The sequence below is a fragment of the Lissotriton helveticus genome, chromosome 4_1 (genome assembly GCF_964261635.1).
Source record: "Lissotriton helveticus chromosome 4_1, aLisHel1.1, whole genome shotgun sequence".
NCBI classification, from domain to species: Eukaryota; Metazoa; Chordata; class Amphibia; order Caudata; family Salamandridae; genus Lissotriton; species Lissotriton helveticus.
The window spans coordinates 1,070,313,533-1,070,328,354 of record NC_136063.1 but is presented as its reverse complement, the minus strand read 5'-3'; the positions used below and the strand labels follow the sequence as shown (position 1 = coordinate 1,070,328,354).

The following is a 14,822-nucleotide window of genomic DNA, read 5'->3' as shown; positions in this document are numbered from 1 at the left end:
CAGGAGCTGCATGGTTTGAGCCTAGAAGTCTTCTTGGACAGGAGGAAAAACCTACACACTATAAACGGTTGACAAAACATTAAAAAAAGCCTGTCAAAAAGTGACAGAGGGTAGCTCTCTTCATGGAACTGCTCTGGCTGGTGGGTAAAGAAAGAACTCACGTCAGCACTCCGAGATGGTGCCTATGTAGGTGATGGGGATGTCACAATGGCGCTGACGATGTCACACAGAGCTGAATGACACACCTACTGGCACCCTGTGGTGTGGCTCCAAATAAAATCTCCCGGATCCAGTCTGACACCTAGGAAATTCAAAGGTAAGCAATCTGCAGCTAGATGTCTCTATCAGATATCAGTATTACTGTGGTAAATAAATAATTAATTACCGTTCTATTTTTTAATACAGTGAATGAAACAGATAGCTCAATAAATAAGAGTCAGGATTCGAGGTATCTTGAGTCTACAGGCTTTAATCAGGCATAAAGGACAGGAACAGGACAGCCTGCAATAGTACGGGATGGCAGCTGCCAGGGAAGGGACAAGGGAAACTGGGTGGCTAATTGGCAACTTTTAATATGGGTGCACAGTATATATACTTAAACAAATACATTACATTCAATACAGTAGGCGTAGCAGTAGGCGTGACTCGTAGCAGTCGCGAAAGATAAGGGCAAAATGATGTAACAAGAAGGCGTGTACAGGGCGTATACATAGACATGTGATGTAAACGTAACAGAAGTGTCATAAACGGGGCGGAAACATGGAGGGGGCTACCTGAGCAGCTGGGACCTCTAACCTAGTGGTGCGCGCAAACGGGCAATGACGTGTTACCAGGGAGAACTGGGGGCTATGACTTCTGCGCTAGAAGAGGAGACTAAAGTCTGGAGTGTCAGAGCGACATGTACCTAAGGCATATCTGGTATCTGGTGTTTGGAGTACATATTGATAGAATCCAAAAGTTATCAGGGCAAAGGCTACTAGACATTAGGACTGATGCATGCATAATTCTACAAGTATTGTGTGTACGAGGAATATTCTATGAATATTAATACAGTATTTCTCTTACATGGAGACATAAAGGCTAGACCATGACGGAAACTATTGATGCGATGCAGTAGCTTAGGAATGCAGAGAAGGAGGGCTGGACTGATAACTAGAAACATAACATACTCTTGGCAGACTGGGAGGCAGAGCCAGGCCGGGCCGGGCACTGCGAGGCATGAAGTAAGTGAAGGGTCAGGGATGCAGGTGGGGGCTGTATCGCTCCTCGGAGAGGGTTCAGGAGACAGGAGCTGAATCTGGTGTCCGGGCCCTTTTTGAGGCCTAGAAACGGGGACAATTCAATGAGTTAACATGCACACCGTAAAATGTGGCAACGTAGGTTTACATAAGCCTAATATTCGTTGTTTTCACGAGGACTGGAAACTGGCATACTAGAGATGGACACAACTGTAATTGCGCCTTTAATCGATCAGAGGGGTATACATGCATATCGATCATGCACATATAGCATAATATGGGGAACACGTAGGCACATACAACATGGCAAAATTTACTTTTCCACATTCCCTCCTTGTGCCCTACGTTTCCATCAGGAAACATCAATATTCATGATACCATCTATCATTTCATATAGCATCATTTGCTCGTCTCGATTTGTCTTGGAACGGGACTTAGGACTAGGAATACAAGAGGTAGCACACATGCCGCAAATCGCAGGGCCACATTGTATACAGAGGCAGCAACTGAATATGATCATTACTGCAATACCTAGGAATGACAACACTTTCCATCCCCAGGCAGATATGATACTCCAGAGCCAACCGGACCATGTCCAGGTGCCTGGATTCTGGTGTAACTGATGGGCAATTTTATGAAGTCTGGTTATAGCTGAATAAACAGACGGCGCGTTATTAGGAATGAAAATGCAGCAACTAGATCCGATGACTCTACATGCTCCTCCTCTATCGGCCAGTATGACGTCAAGAACGAGACGATTTTGGAGCACGACAAATCTCATAGCAGATTGCTCTTCAGTTAAGTTACCTAGAGCAGAAGTAGTCTCATTCACTACAGCTTCAAGGGTTCTGGTTAACCTACGTATTAACTTACTATTCTGGATAGGTCCTATAAAGAAAAAGAAACCTTTGTTGAAGTCTTGATACTGTTCTAGAGTAGTTTCAGTTTGATCGACAATTGGGGACTCGATCTCCCTTCTAGGTCTGACGTGTACTAGATGTGTGTTTCTGTGATAATCGGATGGGGCTAGAAAAACTGGTGGCAGTAGGAAGGCAATGTAACATGTTCCATCCCAATCGAGGGGCAGACGAACATATGCGGTCTGACCACAAACAAAATAAGAATGACGTGAGGCTTTGAAAATATATTTCCCACTGTCACTATACTCGACAGTAGTAGTACAATCACTATGTCCTACATGTGCGGAACCATTCTTTCTGACACATAATTCACCTTTGACTGGTAGTACTGAAATAGCAGGCAAATCTGGAGTAGTATCAGACTGAACATTCAGGACCATAAAATTCGAAGAATAATTACCTAAATCATATACTTCATTTTCTAGATCTAACCCTGTTCTATGGGAGAGACCCTGCTTGTCTGGAAAACATGTTCTATTCAGAAGGGACATATCATTGGAGGATGACGTTAACGTGGACCATGCTCCACACGAACCATTATGTGAAAACGGATAAGGAAAGAGTGGCAGAACTCCCTTCGGTGTCTGGAAAGGGGGGAGTCGACCACACACCCAACAATTAGTGGCATTGCTGGTCTGGTGTGAATAGTGTAACATTCGAATGAATGTGTTATTGCGCATAGCAAGACGATAGGATAGCTCGTGAGGAGGCAGATCACTAAATGTGTGCTCTATTGTAGCATTAGAAAACATATGTACATGTGAAATTGGAAAACATAAATGTAAAGCATAACTTGTGCAGGTAACCATAAGACTCAAAAATAACAAGAAAAATAGAACAATAATACATCTTTTAGAGTTTTGACTAACTCTCTCACTGTGGGGGTCTATCTCATACATGTCAGGAACCTGTCTAACCGTTTCACCCGAGAGGGACTTAGACAATTAAACTGGCTGACTTATTTTACTAGACCTTAATTTTTCTTTATACTCCTGCTGCGGAGTTTTCTCTAACAGGGGAGGCTTGAGTTCAGAGTCTGTTTTTAGGCAGTCTTTAGGAATAAGGCAGTCCTTAACAAAAGTATTTTCTCGTAATCCATGGAACTTCTTTATATGGCTCAGGTGGACCCACCCCTTCCTGCCTTCAAGTTTGACGGCGGTCCTTGTTGTTAGCAATACCATGCGAGGCTCCTTCCAACGGGGCTCCAGCGGACTTGAACGATCAAAATTTCGGACAAATACGTGATCACCGGGAACGACTTCATGCGGTTTCACCTCGGTGTTGTCTGGAAATGCGGCGGCAACCTGTGAACGACAAGAGTGTAGGGCAGACATCAAGGAAGCTAGGTAATCTGTCAGCATATTACTGGAAACATCTGTAATACTGCGGGGTCTAGGTGTACCCCACATGTTTGGGGGGCGGCCGAATACGACCTCATACGGGGACAGACCTGATCTGGAATGTGCAACCATCCTCATATAGAACAGAGCAACTGGCAGAGCTACTAGCCAGTCTACACCTTTTTCTCTACATACTTTTGCAATGCGGATTTTCAAAGTCTGATTATGTCTCTCTACGATACCGGCTGCTTCAGGATGGCGCACACAATGGAACTTCCACTGGTACCCTAACAGAAGGGAAACATGTTTCATGAGCTCAGATGAGAATGGCTGGCCGTTATCTGAATACACGACCCTAGGGAGTCCATAGCGGGGAAAGAACTCATGAACCAACTGCCTGGCAGTGGTCGCGGCTGTATAATCTGGAACCGGATATGCTTCTGTCCACCTGGACAAAGCGCATACAACTACGAGGACATACTTGAAACCTCGACATCTCTCCATCTGAATATAATCCATCTGGAGGACTTCAAAAGGGTGGTCAGGAGGTTGGAATCCGCCTTGTTCCACCGGGACACTTTTACCTGGATTGAACTGACAACATATCATACAGGTACGGACTTTCTGCTTGGCTGCAGCTCGTAAATGCTTGTTGAACCAAAGGTTCTGAATACTGTCTAACATAGCTTTTTCTCCTAGATGTGCTGGACTATGTGCGGTATTAATAATGACTTGAACCATAGAGTCGGGGAGAAACCATGTGGCTTTTCCCTTCGTCAACCATCCTTGATCTGTCTGGACCCCTCCTTGTTCGGACCATTTCTTTATTTCTTCAGGAGTAGCATGTAACTGTATGTCTATGACATCTTGTGTAGGGTCCTTAACTGTCATACAAGCAGTCTGATCTGGAGTGAGTGTCTGTGTCGTGTTAACTGGAATGTCTGGAGTCTGAGCTGTAAGCTTGGCTGTTCGATCTGCTAGATCGTTACCTTGGGAAATGATGTCAGTGACTTTCGTATGTGCTTTGCACTTCATGATAGCGATAGCTGTCGGTAAATGTATTGCATCTAACAGAGCTTGAATGAGGAGACCATGCTGAATCTTGGTTCCATGAGAAGTCATGAAACCTCTCTCCTGCCAGAGCACTCCAAAGTCGTGTACAACTCCGAATGCGTAACGTGAATCTGTATATATGTTTACTTTCAGGTTCTTGGCACGTATGCAGGCTTGGGTCAGAGCTACTAGCTCTGCTGCTTGAGCAGACAGGGTGTCAATACGATGTGTCTCTATAACTTCAGTGTCAGTAGTCACTGCATACGCGGCTACTAGTTCTCCTGTACTCGTTCTCATACATGAACCATCCACATAAAGTGTCAGGTCGGGGTCAGGTAATGCAATATCTGTCAGGTCTTGTCTTGGCTTTGTCATGGTGTTAACAACTTCCACACAGTCATGTGTGGCAGGATTTGAAGTAACCGACGGTAACAGTGTAGCAGGATTTAGAATGTTGCAGCGTCTGATTTCTATGTGTGGCTGGAACAGTGTCCGTTCATAACCTGTTAAACGTGCAATGGTCAAGTGCTGAGTCTGTGTTCGGTTTAAAAGAACTTCCACTGAGTGTGGAACTTGTACTGTCAGGGAGTGTCCTAACACTATGGAATCACTTTGTCTGATAGCTAGAGCTGTGGCTGCAACTGACTTGAGGCATGCAGGCAGAGCCTGGGCTACTGGATCTAATGTGCTAGAAAAATAAGCACAGGGCTTGTATTGTCCTGCTTGATCTTGTGTGAGAACAGATAATGCAGTACCATCACGTTCTGTAACAAAAAGTGTAAAAGGCTTACTGTAGTTTGGTGTCGCTAGAACAGGTGCTTGACATAAGGCTTTTTTTAATTCATTGAATACAAGTGTATGTTCCTGGGTCCAAGGGAGGACAGTCGATACGGCTGCCTCCTGTGTCGTTAACTGTATCAGTGGCTTGGCTAGAAATGCATACTGAGGAATCCATTGTCTGCAGTAAGAAGTGAGGCCGATAAAAGCTCGTACCTCCTTCTGTGTCTTGGGCTGTGGAAGACTCGCTATTAACTGGATACGGTCTGGTGTCAACTGCCTACCCCACTTGGACAGTAAGTGTCCCAAGTATACCACTTGCTGGACACAGAATTGTAATTTGGAAGGGGACACCTTGTGCCCCTGCTCGGCCAGAAAATATAGAACCGTGAGTGACGCACGCTCGCAGTCACGTTCAGAACGGGCTGTGATCAGTAGATCATCGACATACTGGAGCAGGGCAGTGTCAGTTGGCATGCGGATATTGTCTAGTTGTCTCTTAAGTGCTTGACTGTAAATGCTAGGACTTTCTGTAAAACCTTGAGGAGCTCGTGTGAATTTATAGCTTCTTCCATTTAAACAAAAACCGAAAAGGTACTGGCTGTCTGGATGAATGGGGACACTGAAAAATGCATTCTTGAGATCGATAACTGTGAAGAACGTGGCTTCAGAATCAATGGCTGTCAAAAGGGATGAAATATCTGGGACTACTGGATACTGGGGTATAATACATTTATTAAGCTCCCGAAGATCAATCACTAATCGATATACTGGAGGTGTATTTGGATCCGTACGTTTCAGAACTGGAATGATAGGAGAATTACATACATTGGAGTCAGTTTCTACAACCACTCCTTGAGCAATAAGTTCGTCAATAATTTTGGATAAGGCTGCTACAGCCTCAGGTGGCAATTTGTACTGTCTGATTCGTGGCAAAACTACACCTTGTTTGAGAGTCACACGATGGGGTGTGATATGCATACAACCTACATCAGTTGGACCTTGCGCCCATAAATGCTGTGGTACATTCAATAATCTCGGATCAAAATCACGTAATACATAATGACCTTTAAAGTCTCTCAGAAACAATCGGACCCCTTCTGGGGAGCAGCAAATAACTGTTCCTAATTCTTTCAATGTCTTAATGCCTAACAAATTTTCTGGACAAGACTTCGTGAGTAACAAATCAGTAGTTCGGGACAATGGACCAACTCCTAGAGTAACTGGTTTCGAAATTTCATTAACAATTGGCTTTCCTGAAAATCCAAGGGAAACATTTTTAGAGCCTGAGAGCGGAGCCCCTGGAACCTCGTCATGACTGATGGTAGTCCTACTTGCCCCTGTATAAATCAAAAACTTTCTGTCTTTCCCTAATACTTGACTGTGCACATAGGGACCCTCTTGATCTACAGGTATCTCGATGAGAGGCAAGCCTACCTCCCTCTCTAGGCTGTTTCATGAATATGGCTGATAATCTGGATACTCTGACTGTGCGTACTGGTACATCTGCTGTGTAACGTGTTGTGTTGCAGCGATAGGCTGCGGTGCTGGAACTGACTGTTGTGCATTCTGTGGTGGCTGAGAAGTCTGTGAAACTTGTTCTTGTCTAGGCGGACGTGGTCTCTCTTTAGTCTTACCAGTAGCTATGTTGTGTTTCAGAACTGCACACTCGTTTATAAAATGACCTGGCTGTTTACAGTAATTGCAAGTCCCTTTAACGGGAGCTGCAGGATGACTGGCTTGATTCGGACCCCTCTTCTGACTGTCTTGTGGAACAGATTGTGCAACTAATACTTTCATTTTTGTGTCTTTCATACGTCTCCTTTCGTGTTCCTGCTCTTCCCTGATTCTGTTCTGGTGATACTGGAGCATTTGTAACATCTGTGACGGAGTATTAGCTTGCCAACTACTTTCGACTTTCAATACTCGATTTTTAACTTGTGGACTCGAATTCTCGACCAGTTTGGTAACAAAAAGATGAGGGTACGATTCACTACTTTTTTTCAGACCACTGTTAATAATAAAACATTTTTCAAATCTAGAATAAAAATCACTAGTGTCTTCATCTTGTTTCTGTTTACAAGCTGAGATTGCATCCCAATCTTCCTTTTTCGTGGCTAGTAATCTTGGCAAAACCTGTATCAATAACTCGGGCAATTCTTTAACTTTACCCCCAAGACCGGTACCTGGTACTCGTGAATTATCTTCAGCTTCTAAAGCTGTCCAATCTATCTTTTTCTCTCCCACCTCCCATTCTTTTTCCTTGAGTTTTTCATATACCCCTGCGGGTAACAGGACTTTTAACATTTTAATGATATCAGGATACGTGTATTCTCCCATACGGAGCATGTCTTTTAATTCTCGATGGAACCCTGCTGGATCTTTGTCGTGACAAGGAATTAACTTTTTCATCTCTAAGAGTTCCATCTTTGTGATAGGGGTGTAAACAAATACTCGTTCTAGTTCACCACCCGTTCCTCTAACTGGGTGTACTTCTCGTAACGGATGCTGTCTATCTATGTAAAATGATTTACTTTCTGGAGGTGAGACATGAACAAAATGCGGATTCAGAAACGTTCGATATTTGTGGCGCTGTTCTAGAATGACACTAATTAAATCAGTACCTAGACCTCTCTATCTATACATGAGTAACTCGTTCAATACATCATGTAGCGGACCTGGATCAGAATGCTGTCCCTCATATAGTGTAATGAGGTGCTGGATCATATACATACCCACCAGTCGCTGCTCGGCTGGGGGCAGTTTCAGAAACATTTGTGCCACTATTTCGTCTGGAAAAGTGGTAGAATCAGTAGTCCACCGGACTGCTGATCGGGCTAGTTCTTGTTCATGCATGGTACTAAGTTCACGATAACCGATTCGTGATTTCAGAATGTGATCGGTAGCTTGGAATACTTGCTCAAGAGAACCTTGTTCTGGTGCTGGAGGAGGGAAAACTTTCTTGTGATCTAGGCGTGAATGTCGGTCGGGAAGTCTAGTTCTACCTACATACGCTATTCTGGAGGGATTCTCGTCGTCTAGTTCTTCATTATCAGAGTCGTCTTCTTTCTCGGTTACTTGTGCTGCTTCTCGTTTCTCGTGTAACTTTATTATTTCCCTACGGATTCTCTTGTACATACTCTCTATACAGTTCTGTGTCTTGTGTCTTCCCTCGGCTATATGGTCACTCCACCTGGTCAGGACTTTCATTTCTTCCGGATCTTTATCCGGATAATCTTGTTCTCTTATTAAACAATTAATTCGAAACTTTAAAAGCATGAGCTGAATCTCGACTTTCCTTTGAACCATGGCGTCGCCAATACTTTCTGGATCTACTCCTGTACGGATGAAACGATATATTCTGTCTAGATAACCTTTCATATTCGGCAGGGTGTCCAAATAGTCGATCACCCGTCTTAAACGTAATGAATATATGACCATAGTACCATCGCCTGGAACTGGATCATAACGACATTCGGTAAGTGCTCGCTTGATATCTGTAAATGTATGAACTTTTGGCGTACGCTGTAACGCTAGTTCATGTAGCGTCATACGTCTGTGTTGAGGCGGGGTACCAGGAGGACTTCCCCCCGCGGTTCCTAAACTGGAATCGTCGGTGGGTACTGTACGTGTTGGTAGAGTGACTGATGTGGCGGGTACATGTACTGTAGGCTGGACCGGGGGTGCCGTAACAGGTGCTGCAACGGGTGCCCCGGTGGCTGGAGGAACAGGAATTACATTATTTACAGGAGCAGGCGGAACAGGATTAGCATAGGCTGGGACTGTGTCGTCCAAATAGGACGAGAGAAATATATCAGCTGCGGTCGGTTTGTGACGTAGCTTAGTCGGAACTAATGGCGGCGGAAAATTACATGGTGCTTCCGGGGTTGCTTTTGGCAAGCCCTCGGCAAGAAGAGGATACATACCCTTAATAAGGGCATTTCTCTGTCGGTCTGACTGTTCTGTTTTAACTCGTTCACCTACTTCGATTAATTCCCTTTCTTGGGCTCTTTCTGAGGATTCCCTACTTAATTCTGTTTTTCTGATCTCTTTTTCGGTTCTTTTATGAGATTCTTTGCGCCATAACTCGATGGCATCTTTCTGGGACTGTCTGGATTTCCTTTTCCATAAGGCTTCTTCTACTCGCATGATGCACTCGGCATCCCACGTACCTGATACGGGCCATCTATATTTCTCTTCTAATTCCTTGGTGTAATCCACCCATAAGTCTAGATATAATATGGCACTTAAGCCATGCTTATGATACATAAAATGACCTGGACTGTCCCTAGGCGGGACAGGAACTGCTTCCTCTAATAACCCTTTTCTGGTTTTTAACTGACGTAGTTTCGAGAATAGAGGCATTGTCTAGGCTGGAATCTGGACACAATACAATACACGATAAACTGGAAAAACAAATCACTCATACCACGACATTGAAAACACATGGAATAACATTTAAAATAACAGTTCGGACAGAACACATGAATTTCTCGAGAACAGAACTTACTAGAATGACTAGATGCACTGCTAAAACAGCACAAAACTTACCGGTCCCATAAAGAGACACGTCAGGACCCGCGTCCACCTAGGTGAACACTTCGTGTTGGATCTGTGTACCCAAACCCACGGACCAGAGACAAATTAGTTGACCCTGTCTAGATACTACCCCAGCAACGGTACTCACCGGGCAGCAAGAACGGAAGGCCTCGGACTGGACTGGACTGCTACGACGACGGACTACGAACTTCGGACTTCAGTTACAGGTGGGCCTCCGGATACGTCGGACCTTGGACTCTCGGCTTGGGCTCTGGTCGGGACTCGCCGCGTTCCTCACCGCCTCGTCTGGATGCTGGACCGCAACCTCCGTCTCCTCCGTGGGCCTGAGGGATACTTGAAGCAGAAATATCTGCACGTGCACGGTATGGTTCCGTCACGGCTGCAGAGGATCAGGGGGCCTGCGTGGCTTCGCCGGCGCGTGGGGAAAGGGCAAGTCCCTATTCGGGCGCCATTATGTGGTAAATAAATAATTAATTACCGGTTCTATTTTTTAATACAGTGAATGAAACAGATAGCTCAATAAATAAGAGTCAGGATTCGAGGTATCTTGAGTCTACAGGCTTTAATCAGGCATAAAGGACAGGAACAGGACAGCCTGCAATAGTACGGGATGGCAGCTGCCAGGGAAGGGACAAGGGAAACTGGGTGGCTAATTGGCAACTTTTAATATGGGTGCACAGTATATATACTTAAACAAATACATTACATTCAATACAGTAGGCGTAGCAGTAGGCGTGACTCGTAGCAGTCGCGAAAGATAAGGGCAAAATGATGTAACAAGAAGGCGTGTACAGGGCGTATACATAGACATGTGATGTAAACGTAACAGAAGTGTCATAAACGGGGCGGAAACATGGAGGGGGCTACCTGAGCAGCTGGGACCTCTAACCTAGTGGTGCGCGCAAACGGGCAATGACGTGTTACCAGGGAGAACTGGGGGCTATGACTTCTGCGCTAGAAGAGGAGACTAAAGTCTGGAGTGTCAGAGCGACATGTACCTAAGGCATATCTGGTATCTGGTGTTTGGAGTACATATTGATAGAATCCAAAAGTTATCAGGGCAAAGGCTACTAGACATTAGGACTGATGCATGCATAATTCTACAAGTATTGTGTGTACGAGGAATATTCTATGAATATTAATACAGTATTTCTCTTACATGGAGACATAAAGGCTAGACCATGACGGAAACTATTGATGCGATGCAGTAGCTTAGGAATGCAGAGAAGGAGGGCTGGACTGATAACTAGAAACATAACATACTCTTGGCAGACTGGGAGGCAGAGCCAGGCCGGGCCGGGCACTGCGAGGCATGAAGTAAGCGAAGGGTCAGGGATGCAGGTGGGGGCTGTATCGCTCCTCGGAGAGGGTTCAGGAGACAGGAGCTGAATCTGGTGTCCGGGCCCTTTTTGAGGCCTAGAAACGGGGACAATTCAATGAGTTAACATGCACACCGTAAAATGTGGCAACGTAGGTTTACATAAGCCTAATATTCGTTGTTTTCACGAGGACTGGAAACTGGCATACTAGAGATGGACACAACTGTAATTGCGTCTTTAATCGATCAGAGGGGTATACATGCATATCGATCATGCACATATAGCATAATATGGGGAACACGTAGGCACATACAACATGGCAAAATTTACTTTTCCACATTACGAACAGACAATGGGTGCGATTTAAATGCAGCATCAAAGTGGCAAAGCACCAGAGCGCTTTTTGTTGTTCAGGTTTTAAAGAATGTTATTAAAATTAAATGATGCAAAGATGTGAAATATGAGTTGTTTTTCAGCCATTCATGGTGCAAAACAGTGACAACCTGGAGATAGGTGTCCCTAATGTTGACACAAATTTGTGGCGGATGATTGTTGAGTATGGTTTTGGTAGTATCAGAGGTTAAGAACAAACTTTCCGTGAAAACAAGGTCAGTTTGCAAGGAGTGGGTGGAGTGAATGGAGGGGACATTCAGAATAATGGTAAAGGTACTTGGTTTTCCTGCAATGCATATCCAGACCATTTTATTTAGAGCTGTTCATTATCATTAATTGTCATTCATGAATAGTGTGTTCATCATTTGATCTAGGTTCTCAGTTTAGAAGTTTATGTTGAGAGTTGTAGAATAACTCAATACTGGATCTGTACAGAGAAGGAAGAGAGGATGTTGTGTGCCCTCAGGGCTGAAACAAAGGAAAATTCAATTAAATTGTGTGTCTGTTAAAACTGACATGAGGTTGCCTACATGGATATCTTGCTGAGCAATCTCATCCCGATATGAAGAAAATACTTTACTTCCCTGCCGAAGCTCATTATTTTTTTAATGTAGATTTTTCACTTCACTTGCCCCCAAGTGGCCAGCTTGTAACTATGCGTTAACCTGGTTTATATATTTGTTTTGTGCAGAAGAGTAGTCTACAGCTTATACTTTAAAGTCTGTGAATCCTGTTCACTGAAGCAAACTGGAAAATTTGCAGTATCACCCTCTATAACTTTCATGACCTCGCACCTACGATATGGTTTTTCTACCAGGGGAGGATAAGGGACTTTTGGTTTGTGTCATGCTCCTCTATGCTATAACTCCCATTTTGCAAGTGTGGCTTAAGACTAGGCAATGATATGGCCCACAGCCAAGCTGCTCAATGTCTGAACCTCACTACCAATGTCCACGGATGGGATACTGTAACACATGAACATGCTTCTAGTAAAGGTTATAACTAGGTTGCAGAAGCAGTCGCACTCCTACTTGTGGAAAGAGCTTCTTCTGGAAAAATGTAACTTTTTAAGGAGAGTTAATCCTGGGGTTTGGGTGCTGAAGATTGTCACCTCCTGTCCTTGAGGCGATAGACTGAATAACTGAGAAGAGTGCCCTTCACCTGGGAAGAGCCAAATCTGTAGCACTCCTGAGCGAGCCAGTCGCTTTTTATGGATTGACCCGTAAGAAGGTACATGGTTATTTGCCTATTCCCTATTGGTGCTACTTAAAAAACTTGTAAGTCCCTACTAGTATATTGTACAAGGTGTACCTATGGCCTATAAGATAAAGTATATCTTATGGACTGCAGCACTAGTTGAACCAACACAAGTGAGATAGGGCAAAAACATGACTCTCAGCCTGCCACTGCATGCCGGCAGAGCAGTTTTACACTGGTAACTCGACTTTGCCATTGTAAGCCATGGCAAAGCCCAAGGTTACCTTTTTAATATGTGTATGTCAGTCTAAAGCAAACCCACTGAGCCCTAAAGTCAGGGTGAATTATGTTTAAAAGGTTGAACCTGCAGTGTCATGTTTTTAATGTCCTAACAGTGCTGAGGTGTCTATGGGTTGCTATGTGCTTTCTAAATTTGAATCGTATGGTACAGTAACATCAAAACCCACAAATGTCATGTTTAGCTCCATTGGCAAGTGGTGATCACTGATGTTATAGGCTGACACCTCAGCCCTGCTAACTTCTGAATCGGACTACTAAAGATTGGTGCTTAAAGGTATCAATAAAATCGGTGCATTAAATCAGATCAAATGGTTAAACTAAATTTAATGTCACTAGTGGGAAAAGTGCATCTTTATTAAGTTGCCACTTTGTTGTCCAAGGTTTCCAGTGCCCGTTTATGATTGAACACTAAGGACTGTCCACAAAGACAGCCATCTGGCCTCTTGGCGAAATGTGCAAATGACTTCCAGGAAAGCCTACAGAGGATCTGCCGGGGAAGGAGATGTTATCTCCTCCGGGCAGGAAAACCCACAGAGGGTGGGTGCCCAAAAGGCGAGCTTCAAAAAGTAAGCCACCTTTGAAGGGCAGTTGGAAAGCACTCATAAGAGGGGCTGCTCCTTTGTTTAGGTAGACAGGAAGATGTCAGGGTCTGCAACGGGAAAGCACTGGTCAGACCAGTTTTACTGTTGGCTTTTAGCCCAGGGGTAGCCACTCCTCTACGGTGGCTAGAAGCTCCACACTCCAATAGCGGGGTTTAGCCATCTTAGGAGTTGTCAGAATACCATACTCTGGGATAGCTAGATGCCACACTTCACAGTAAGTTGTCATCAGGCAGAAGAATCCAAGTATCCCATGGGCTAGTCACCGTGACCTCCCCTAATGGCACTTTCTGGGCATAAAGGGGCACCCCTGGCCACCAGACCTTAGATCTTGCCTGGACTGAAGTAGATGACCGAAGCAGGAGTGCCCTGTTGACCTTGAACCTGCAAAGAAGAGGCTGCACTGAATTTGGACTGCACCTGCTGTTGCTTGGGTTAACGAAGAGAAGACTATGCCGAAGGTGCCCTTGAGCCCAGACAGAAGCAGAGCCTCTAGGAGTTTGTTGGCTGGCTTCTTGTGCCAGTACCAAGCCGACAATAGCTAGGGAAGCCTGCCTGGGCATGTTGGTAGTCCAGATCACTAGACTGTTGTTTAATGGCGCAGCGCTGCTAAGGAGACCGAGGCCCAACACTGAATTTTAACCCAAGTCTACAGGACCCGGGAGAGTCGCCAGAGTGCAGTCTGGTTGCCCAGAAGTAGAGCTATCACTAGAAGAAGGGAACAGCTGATTATGTTGTGTCTAGAAACCAGTAGTTCAGTGTGACTGGACTTTTGCTGAAACAAAGAGGACTTCAGGGGGACATCCACCCCTGTGGTAAAAGTTGCCCCACCAGGACCAAGGAGTAGCCCCAGGACAACCCCCGTAGACTGCACAGCATCATCAGTGTCCTTCAGCATCCTGCATCCCTTGCATCAGGACCACTCCATTGAAGTCAATGGCATATTGCTGTTAACACTGGAACTGGCTGGAGGCTGCTTTTTGTTGGAGGTAACTGTTCTTTTGGACTTTGTTAGTCACCCTTACCTGCTCCCTGCTGGAGTTAATCATCCAAAGTGACTGGAAGTGACCACAATCAACTTTGACAAAAGTTTTCATGAACAAGTTTGTGTCAACTTTGTTGAACT

The 14,822-nt window shown here is 44.7% G+C and overlaps 1 protein-coding gene across 1 annotated transcript in view; it reads right to left on the bottom strand.

Moving 5' to 3' along the window:
- Positions 1-14,822, bottom strand: part of DNAH5 (dynein axonemal heavy chain 5) — a 5,174,212-nt gene that overhangs the window by 2,322,356 nt on the left and 2,837,034 nt on the right. The window lies entirely within an intron of this gene.